Source organism: Sceloporus undulatus, chromosome 1 (assembly GCF_019175285.1).
Source record: "Sceloporus undulatus isolate JIND9_A2432 ecotype Alabama chromosome 1, SceUnd_v1.1, whole genome shotgun sequence".
In the NCBI taxonomy this organism is placed as follows: Eukaryota; Metazoa; Chordata; class Lepidosauria; order Squamata; family Phrynosomatidae; genus Sceloporus; species Sceloporus undulatus.
This window is the reverse complement of record NC_056522.1, coordinates 119323740-119334927: the sequence shown is the minus strand read 5'-3', so window position 1 is coordinate 119334927 and position 11188 is coordinate 119323740. Positions and strand designations below refer to the sequence as shown.

The 11188-nt window shown below is 38.8% G+C and overlaps 1 pseudogene; it reads right to left on the bottom strand.

Annotated features, from left to right (window-relative positions):
• The window catches only part of LOC121925271, a 120673-nt pseudogene extending 110868 nt beyond the window's left edge, over window positions 1-9805 (bottom strand).
• Window positions 9806-11188: the final 1383 nt, after the last annotated feature.

Here is an 11188-nt window from a genome sequence, read left to right as displayed (position 1 = left end):
CGTTGGTCAAACAGTCCAAGGTCAAAACAGCCAAGAGATAACAAAGGCCGGTCCAAGGTCAAGGTAACAAAGAATCCAGATACTAGGAGCTAGTGCTAGCAGCAATCACGCCGAGAGATCATGCAATAAACTCTAGCAACCAGCATTAGTCTCTCTCCTACTTAAGTAAGGGAAACTCTCCCTCGTGCCACCTGAGGCTGGTTGGCTAATTGCCTCTCGGCAATTCTCTGTGATCTGCGCCTGCAAGCACTCTCAGCTCTTCTCTCTCTTTGAAAGAAGGCACCTGCATGCAAGCTTCGTCCCCAGAGTCCCCACTAGACAGTGGTACCATAGAAGGTCTCTCTTCGGCACTAGGACCTGGTTGAACCTCCTCCTCTGGGGTTGGAGGATCACAGCTGGGACCTGGCAGGGCAGGAACAGCACCTGGTGTTGCCTCAATCAGCCCTTGCTCTGGAGGAAGCTCATCCTCCTCCTCATCCTCCGAGAGCTGATCTTGGCTGGCCATGACAAGTAACTTGGGCCCAAGCCATGTATTCCATTTTAGATTATCAGTACAATTTCTTTTATTTCTTTCAATACAGGAGTGGGCAACTGCAAGTGAGGACAGAAGCCATTTTTTGCCATATCAACTAATGGGCCACAGCAGCTTATTCATTATCACAGGAAGTGACATCATGTTGCTTCTGTTTCATGTTGCAGTTGAAAAATGGTTATTACAGAAATTGTGAGGAGTGATGGAGGGGAAAAATAATTCAAACAGCTGCATTTTTGCTGAAGTGTGTGGGATTATCTGCCATTTGAAAGCAATCTTCAACAAATGATGATAATAAATTTGGTGGGGCTGCAATAAGAAGTTGGGTCCACAAGCAGCTCGCTGGCTTCGCTTCTTCCATCCATTTTAATACCCACCCTATTACCTTTTGAAATTTTTATTTTATTTTATTTTATCCTCGTCAGCTTGATTGATGCCAAGCTTTTATGGCAGGTCATACAGAGGGAGATGGATTGATATCAAGCAGGAAAAGAAGATGTTGGTCTTATTTACACATATTCAAGTTAAGTAAAAAAAATAATATAGCAGAAAGTAAGTTTCAATTGAAGAACAGCAGTGATCAGGGTGCATTTAGGATACATTATTTGTCTGCTTAGTGCCTTTGAAATTAAAATATTTTCTTTGGTGTGAAAGCAGTTCAAACTTCTGTACATAGAAAGAGGAAATGGGGAATAATTCCACAGTAAATATTAAGGAATTTGATCAGTTCAAGGGTGTGGGAAAGGGTCCGAAGAGATTGCTTTTGGTAGCATGATCAAAAGAAGTTCTGACTGTAGAAGAAAAGAATTTCTAACCTCACAACCAGCAAATAAATAAATACACAAAGAAGGAAAGAGCAACAAAAGATGATGAGTGAATAAAAATGAGACAAAAACATTATGTCCTTTATTCCAATGTTTCAATAGAAAACAATGATTTCAAAATTCACACCAAACCATCTCAGGGTTGCATTATGGGTTTGTTTTAACTTTTTGGTGCTTCTTCTGTGAGTAATCTGTAGAATTACTGTGTTGCAATACTTTCAAAAGATTGTGGGCTGCACAAATCCCATCCCTAATTTTGTTTAGAGACTCATTGCACAGACTGCAAAACCTTTGACGCCCCCCTTCCTCTGGAGAATCATTTTCATAATTTCATTTTACAGCTGTTGATCTAATTCTAGCAGCTTCTAAACTATGAGTATCAGATGCCCTTTCAAATGGATCAATAATAGTTTCTTAATTAGGAAGATGGTAATTTCTGCTTCATTTTTTAGGACTGTAAGCCATTTAAGAGGCCTTAGCTCTACTCTCCCATTCCCATCATATTTAATATGTAGCCACACATAGTCTTTTCACATTGAGAACCATGGCACAACAAGCCTCTAGTACAACTCTTTTATGTTCTGGATATATTATCTGAAAACATCTCTTTCAGAAAATGTTTGATCGTTTCCTACAGTGTTTTGCCACACGGATAACTAAAAAGCCTAAAACAGTAAATCAATAATTATTGTTGAGTTGTTGTTGGTTTTTTTAAGATCTCTATAAAATTCTTTCATAACCAGAAACATTTTATCTCACATAATTGAAGCATTTTGTGGCTGGAAAACCATCTGCTCATCAATGGCATTTCCCTTTTTTGAAAAACAAATCTGACAAAAAAAGACTGTGAATTGATTGTTCTTTTCACTTTGCTCCTTCCAGGAATCTTTGTGCAAATTTCTCTAGCAGCATTTCATACATCCACTAAAACAGGGGAGGAGAAACCTCCCCACCACCATCATGTTGCTCTGCCCCTTCTGCACCAACCACCAGAAGAAGAGAGATACAAAGGGAAACAAAAAAGGAAAGTGTTGTTTAAGCCATTGTTGCAGTTACTGTTGCCAGAAGCACTCAGCTGCTGCAGCTAATGGTTAAGAGGGTTTGTGAGTTCATAAGGGTGGATGAGACATGTTGAGGGGGTGACAATTGCAGGCAAATTTAGAAATGCTGAAATACTTGTCTGAGGGGAGGAAACAGGACAGGGAGAGACAGATGTTATTTTGAATGCTCACAGTTTGTGTCTATAAATTCTGGGTACAATCCAAGCTGAGCCCAGAGGAACCTGCTATTTCTAATCTTTTGCCTTCTGCATGGAAGGTAATTCCTGACAGTTTAAAGCTGTAAAACAGGTGAAATGTGAAGAAATTGGTTTCTTCCATTGGAAAAGGAAATGCTACATTGTCTATTTTCTTCCTGGCATTACTGTAAATTAAAAGCACAGGGATCTGCTTTAGTTATGGAATAAATGCTTATGTAAAGACAGTGTTCCGTGTAACCATGATGGTTACATGACCACCAGAGTCATCTTTGGACAACACTGGTTTTTGGATTATTAACAGAGATGAGCACCGTCCTCTACAGTTAGTTACAATGACATTCACATTAAGCAAAACCTTTTATCTTTAAAGATAAAATTTGTTCAATTCTCATTTAAGCACATTCATATTAGATTATGGGAAGTTACATTTTTTAGTATATAATTCCCAAAGTTCTATAGTCAATATGGCTATCTTGACTAGAAAAGTACCTAATTAGGTAGCACTCCCTGAACCAATAAACAAACATATATTACATGACTATGCTACGAAACAGTATGTATAAACATGTATAAAGACATGACGATAATACACAAAGCTACCAAGCGATTATATGAAATTTGTATTTTAGGAAAGATGAAAACTACATATGAATTTACAGGCTTACCTTTGAGGGTGGGCAATCTTCAAGCAGGTGCAGAAACAGAAAGAAATAACCCTAAGATTGGAAAAATGAGAAACTCTGAGAAACCATTCCATTTTTAAATCTCCTATGAATAATTGCAAGAATATACTAAAGATAATAATCTGCCCAAGAAAAATGTTCAGCGTTTCAAATCCACATTTACGCAGTATAGGCATTTTAGAATGGCATAAGTAATGTCAAACAGTATAATGAAGTCATGGCCCCATGAGAACTTTCAGTACCCTGCAGCCAAAAATATATACCATAATGGGGTTTGATAATGATTTTCCAGTTCATTGACTTGAGTAAAGAAAGTCTTGACATTACTCTTTAGGCTAATGGACTTCAATATCAAACGGCAGCGTGGATTCTCACTTCTTTCAGCACTTTACTGATTTATGCAATGCTGAAACTGTGAAACAGCATGCTAATTAACCTGGGCCTTAAATTAACTGAATCCAATTGTTAGAACTGTCTAGTTTGTTTACTAATACTATAGCATTTAAAGAACTTGTTCTTGTTTTCCAAAGAACTTGGGAGTTTTCATAGGCAATGCAGGTTTTAAAATGAGATTATATTATTTGTTTGCTCAGCCTTATTCTATTAAAAAATTCTCCAAGCCCTACCATAATCACAGTATATAGGCGCTGAGAGAAAAAAATCTCTTGGATAACAGCTGACAGACTCTGATATTATGAAGCAGAAGTTGACAATGAGATGTTGGGCGACTCCTTGAGTAGGATTACACTTGATTTGTTTCAATTGTTGAGCACTGCTGATGTGAACATGCTGCTAGAACAAGAAAGGAAGACACCTTGTCCTCTAGATCCCTGTCCTTCCTGACTTGTCATCCAGAGAGGAGATGCAATTAGATCTCCATTACAATATATTTTTAACCCATCTCTCAGGGAGGGAAGTTTTCCATCTCGTTTAAAAGATGCAGTGGTTTGGCTACTTCTTAAAAAAGCTTTTTTGGATCCCCTGGACTTTAACAACTATAGACCAATATCAGATATTCCTTTTCTGGGCAAGGTGATTAAGATGGCAGTTGCCTTCCAAGTCCAAACAGTCTTGGGTAATACACACTTCCTAGACTGGTTTCAAACTGGTATCAGAGCAGGATGTGGAGATCACTATGGTTACTTTAGTGGATGATGTTTGGCTGAGCATTGACAGGAAGAGTGTGTCCCTATTTGGTCTTTTGGATCTCCCAGTGGCATTTTATAGCTCTAATAATGGTATCGTTCTGGAATGCCTGGGGGTGGGAATCGATGCCACTCTGTTTGGTGGTTCTGGTCCTGTCTCTTGGATATGTTTCAGATGGTATTGCTTGGGAGTGGCTGGTCCTCAAAGGAGAAAGAGAAAGAAAAAAAATCTTAAACTGTTATATGGCATACAATTCTTTGTCTCTCAGGGTCCACATGGCCAAAAGGCAGCCCCTGCCTATATGGATATCCCTCCATGCCATCTTATCTAAGGACGATAACAGCATCTTGATAAAATGTAGGCCTATCATTGTCATTTTTTTCTTTCTCTTGTTTGATTTTTAACATGTTTGCATGATGAAGAATCCAATGGTTGTCCCAATAAAAGCATCATTGTTTTGTAGATTTTGGATGCTATTGAATCCAGACAAGACTTGCTGGCAAGGGTCCCAATCTGAGTTGGGGGGGGGGGTATCAACCAGTTGTGATTGGCTTAACACTCCCCCTGAAGGCTGTTTGCAGCTTGAGTGTGCTCCTGGACCCATCCCTCCAAATAACAGCCCAGACAGTTGTCACAGTCAGAAGTACTTATTATCAGTTTGGCTGTTATGCGGTCCTAGAAATGGAGGACCTAAAGATGGTAGTACATGTGCTGGTAACCTTAATTAATTTCCAGGACAAAGTGTTACCTTTAAGGTCCTACATGTCTTGGGCGGTTTACAGACTGCCCTTTCCCCGCCATATCAGGGCCTCAGCTGCCACAGCGGCAGCCTCTGAGGCCCAGATACACTGCTTTCCAGGCTCCGTTTCGGAGCTCCTTTCAGCACCGCGGAAAAGGCGCCCCAGGTGCCCTCGCACAGCGCCAGGACATCGCTCCATTTGGAGGTGGCGCGGTCATGACATCCCAGTGGTGGCGCCCATGTAGAATGGGTGCCGCCATTTTGTACGTACAAGGTACGTACTAGGGTTAGGGCGTCCGGAAAGGTAAAATTTTACCACCACAACAGTGATTTCTGGTGATTATGTGGCAAGGAACTAGAAAATAACATTTTACATTTCAATCATTTTTTATTATTTTTTCAGCTGGTGTAAAATATAGATAAAGAACTCTGAAACATTTTCTCAACTTGTATACATTTATCCTGAAAGTAGCATTTATTTTTAGTAGCACCATCACTTTTGACTGTTACGTATACAATCATTTAGAAACAATCTCATACAAAAAAAAAATACTATTCTTTATTTTTTGAAAAATATATCAGTTAATTCAAACTGAAAAATAAACTCCAGTTGTCATTTTGGAGGGAAAAAACTGAGGGCAATGACCAAAAATGTTTACAAGGTTAGTGATGACATTTCCAGGCCACGAAATGAGGTGTGGGTGACTGGCTACCACCTTTCCAAGTTAGTGTGATGTTTGAACGTGGACAGAAGACTGATCATGAAACTTTTAGACAGGTGCTAGTCTGCATTCTTCAGAACCACATAAGCAAAAGAAGTGAAGGAGATCAAAAGAGCACTGGCGCATGTCAAGTCAAATTGATGTGTTGGCATGAACAGAGTAGATAGGCCTAGAAAAATGAATGCTGCTAGTTCAGTATGAGGGAACCAAGGACAAAGCATTATTCAAGACCAAGTTGTCCTTCTAGACTAATTACAACCTGCGCTCCTCCTAGGGTCATTTCAATAACAGCCTACCTCTCATTAAACAAAAGCTATTGTATTGCAATAGATGAACATTAAGTTTCTTTATTTCAGGGTCTGTGTTAACATGCAGTGTCCTCAATATTCACTGGAAGTGCCCCTTATGCATTAATCTAACATATTTGCTGTGGACTGGTTTGAAACTATAATTCCTTTATTCAAGAATTGGTATTGAAATGAAGAGTTAAAAGAGCAGATAATTAAACAAACAGTCTATAAGCACTTAGAAAGGAATGCCATGATCACTGAAAGTCAACATGGGTCTCTCAAAAACAAGTAATGTCAGGCTTCTCCCTCCCTCCCTCCCTCTTTCTCTCTCTCTCTCTCTGATAGAATTACAAGTTTGGTAAATGAAAGGAATGCTATGGATGTGGAATATTTTGATTTCAGTGAGGCCTTCAACAAATCCCCACAATATTCTTGCAAACAAGCTAGTAAAATGTGGGTTAAACAATGCAACTGGTAAATGGCTTTGTAATTGGTTGACCAGCCAACCCCAAAGGATGCTCAGCAATGGCCCCTCTTCATCCTGGAGAGAAGTGGCCAGCGGGGTGCCACAGGGTCCTCTCCTGGGCCCTGTGCTATTCAACATCTTTATCAATGGCTTGGATCAAAGAATAGAGGACATGCTTATCAAATCTTCAGATGACACCAAATTAGGGGTACCTAATACCCCAGAGGACAGGATCAAAATTCGAAATTACCTCCTTTTTTTAATTTTAAAAAAATTATTAAACATCCAGAAACCAGTAACATAGTAAGTGAAGAATGCAAAAAGACACAATCTGCAGCTGAAAAGGAAAAAAAAACTTCACTGGGTGAAAGTTGAAACTCTTTAAATAGTTAAGAGCAGAAGAGAAGCAAAAGTAAAATGTGACAGAACACAATTATTCAGTAACTTGTGCACAGAGACAAAGAGAACTGCAATAATCAGCAATGCAAATAAATAGAAGATAGCACCAAAATGATATAACAAAAGACTTCTTCCACAAGATTCAAAAAACCAAATGCCAATGTAAACCAAGAGTAGAAGTGCTATACAACAAGCAGGAGACTGCAGTCAAGAAACCAGATGGACACTGGGATTTGGAAGGGCAGATACAGATATGATCCTCCAGTATAAAGATATATCATTGAACATCCAAGTCAGGATTGTCCATGCCACAGTACTTTTGATTTCTGTATATGGTTGTGTAAACTACACAGTGAAGAATGTGGATAGGAAGAAAAGCAACTCTGAAAGGTGATGGAAAAGAATTCTGAAGATACTGTGGACTGCTAAAAAGACAAATAAATGGGTTCTAGGGCAAATAAGTTGAACTCTCCCTAGAAGCCAAGATGACTGAGAGGCAGTACAGACTAGCACTAGGGCTGAATTAGGACTGAGCATTCACATGCTCCGAGCACTAGTTCCACCGCCCCGCTGCCATCATGGCACACGCCATGATGATGTCCATGGTGCCCAGTGCCCGGCTTCTTTTAGGGAGTGGGTCAGTGCTGCAGCATGCGGCTGCTGCGGCACCAACCCGAGGCAGGAAGGGGCAGCTTCCAGATGCCCATCTGTACTGCACCTAAATTGCAGCTGTGTTACTTTGGATATATCATAAGAGATGATTCTCTGAAAAAGGCAATAATGCTTAATAAGATAGAAGGCAGTAGGAAAAGAGAAGATCCCATTCCAGATGAATAGACTCATTCAAAAAAGCCATGGTCCTGACTATGCAAGTCCTGAGCAGGGCTGTTGATGTGACTTGAAGGTCTCTCATTCATAGGGTTGCCATAAGTTGAAGTCAACTTCATGGCAATTAATAACAACAAAGAGACTATTTTGCAGACATACAGGTATTTAGCCATGGCAAGACACTGGGTGACTTTGGGCAAGTCATACTGTCTCAAAGTGGAAGACCATGGCAAACTTTTTTTTCTTTGTGCAAGTATCTATATCTTTATTACAAATTATTGATGGCATTAGTTGGGTACAATGAAATCACAGTGTTGCATAGCTCCTCCAGTAGACAACTACATACCCTCCTTACAGTAACTAACATTTATATATCCACTGTACACAAGGTCTCTACAATCCAACTCAAATACATTCAGAATCTTACATGCACTTGCTTTATGAGAACATGTGCCACTTTATGGAGGCCAAGGCTGGGAACTGATTTAGGGCATTAAATTTGCTAGTACAGCATTATTTATATACTGTAAAGAAACATTTCCTTTATTTGGTACAATTCAAGTAATTACTAAGTGGTTTTCGAACACACAATGCTTTGGACCACCCCATAACTAACCTTTATAGCAGCAGAAACCACAGGTCTATTTGTTACATAGAACTCTGTGCATTCTCTGTGTAGTTAGAAGCAATATCTCTGTAATAATGTATAGTTACAACATATTTTTGAGAAGGGGACAACGCTCTGTTTAACTGTCTGCTTAATCCCCACTCAAAGATTGTGTAATACACACAGAACTGAAGGCCATGTTTTTTCCTCCTAATATGAAGTTACTGCTGATCACCTTCAATTGGCACATTCTGTTCCTCATTTGGGCTGTGTTTACTCTTAAGGGATATTCCAATGTATCGTCAGTATTCCTTCCGTATTATATCCTTTTCCTTGGCCAGGATTTCACATAACTCTAATGCTTTGTTGAGAGTTTCTTCCTTGTTTTCACACTGGTTTTCTAGCATATACAGTCGGCCCTTCTTATACACTGATTTTTTATACATGGATTCAAGCATCCATGGTTTGAAAATCTTCAAAAAAATTATAAATTTCAAATATCAAACCTTGATTTTCCATTTTTTATAAGGGACACCATTTTGCTATGTCATCAAATGGGACTTGAGCATCCACAGATTTTGTTATCCACGGGGGATCTTGGAACCAAACCCCAGTGTATAACAAGGGTCCACTGTATTCATATATATCCACCAAGAAAGCAATCAGGTAGGGAGAACTGTGACTTGGTTGCAATTCCAGCAGCTATTCTAAGAGATTTGGATATTTTGAAAGGCCACGATCTTGCAAAATCCCTTTCAAATAGTTCCAAGCACTTTCATTATGAGGCACCATCTTGATCATTTCTAGGGTGTACTAGACTTCTCTCTCAAGAACAGAAGGATCATTATAACCAGTTGTATTTGAAATTACGAAGTATCTTTGCTTCCACACAGAATTATTTCTGTCATCTTCTTTCAAGAGCTGTTCAACATACTCCAGTTCATCATCCCATAGCTTAAATTCCTGAATCACCCACAGCCTATGCTGCCATGCATGGTAGTTTTTGGCAAGAATGTCTGCTATAAATTCAAGTTCTTGAGATGGATCCTTCAGCCATTCCATCAGCACCCATCTGTGGTGCTAGACTTGATCATTCTGTGGTTGATCGTCAATGATAGCTGTGATGTAATTGTGTTCTTCATGTAAGGACTGTAGAAGAACCCTACAGAAATGCCACAATGTGTAGTTTGCAGCATTAAGATCATTAGCATCCCCTGTCAACTTGAAAGCTCTTTCACTCCTCTCATCATGTTGCAGAACAGCTCGGAAGTAATTATATACATCTTTACATTTTTCACATAAGCTACCCATTTAGGTTGTTTTAACACTGTATATCACCTATCTGCAACATGATGAGGCAGAAGGAGGGAGGGGGACAAAGTCATCCACTGCTGCCACCACTGCCCCAGACCAGGTGACACTAACCATAGTGACACCATTGTGAAGAAATCTCTCTCTCTCTCTCTCTCTCTCTCTCTCTGTGTGTGTGTGTGTGTGTGTCTCTGTCTCTGTCTCTCTTTTAACATGTATTTTGAACTTCTCTGACTTTAAGGGGTTCTCCTCTTTAATCGTCTCACCTTCACAGAATAGAAATGACAATAGAGTGGGACTAGCATTTCACCTCCTTCCATGTTTGAACAGCATGCTTCAAAACAACTGAAGAGAGCTATGCCATCAACTGATGAATGGCTTTTAAAACCATCTGATATGGAAGAAATGGACAAACTCACTGCCTGGTTAAATCAGAAAGATATAGAGAAAGTAGAAGAGAAATGGTCTCCAGTAACAAATTACTGGGGGGGGGGGGAAGGAAATATAGGAAATATAGCAAGTATATCAAATAACAAGACACTACAGTGAATGTATAAGATGGAAAATATTAGGATAATAGCAACATCAAGAATTTATTGTAGATACTAAAACTGAAAATATCAGGTAATATGACAATAGAGAAGCAAAAGACTGAATGGAATACTGAAATAAAATAAAGAATATTTACTGTTAGAAGATGAAGGGAAGTAAGTTCTAATAATTTGGTTAACAAATATGACAGTATTATAGAACTTGAGAAGCATATTTTCTTTTTATTTTATTTGTATATAATATTATGTATATTGTATAGATCTTTATGAGAAAGAAATTGGGTAATATATGTATAGATTTGTTGAATATGTTTTGTAAATTACACACACACACACACCCTAGGAAAGCTACATCATCATAACCATCAAGAAAAGAATGGGATACAAATAAATATAATAAATAAGTAAATAAATAAGAATGACAGAAGTCTCAAAGGTGCCACATGACCCCTTTGCATACTGATACAGAGTAGCTTGGTTATGTCTTGGAATACTGAAGTGAGTATGTTTCTTATGTAAAATTTCAAACAAATACAGTAGGCCCTTGTTATACGCTGGGGTTTGGTTCCAAGATCCTCCGTGTATAACAAAATCCGTGGATGCTCAAGTCCCATTAAATATAATGACATAGTAAAATAGTGTCCCTTATTAAAAAATGGAAAATCAAGGTTTGATATTTGAAATTTATAATTTTTTTGAACATTTTCAAACCGTGGATGCTTGAATCCATGTATAAAAAAATCTGTGTATAAGAAGGGCCGACTGTAAGATGCTCACTGCCATCCTTATGCTAGACTACTATCCCTAGCTAGTCTGATGATGATTGCATTGC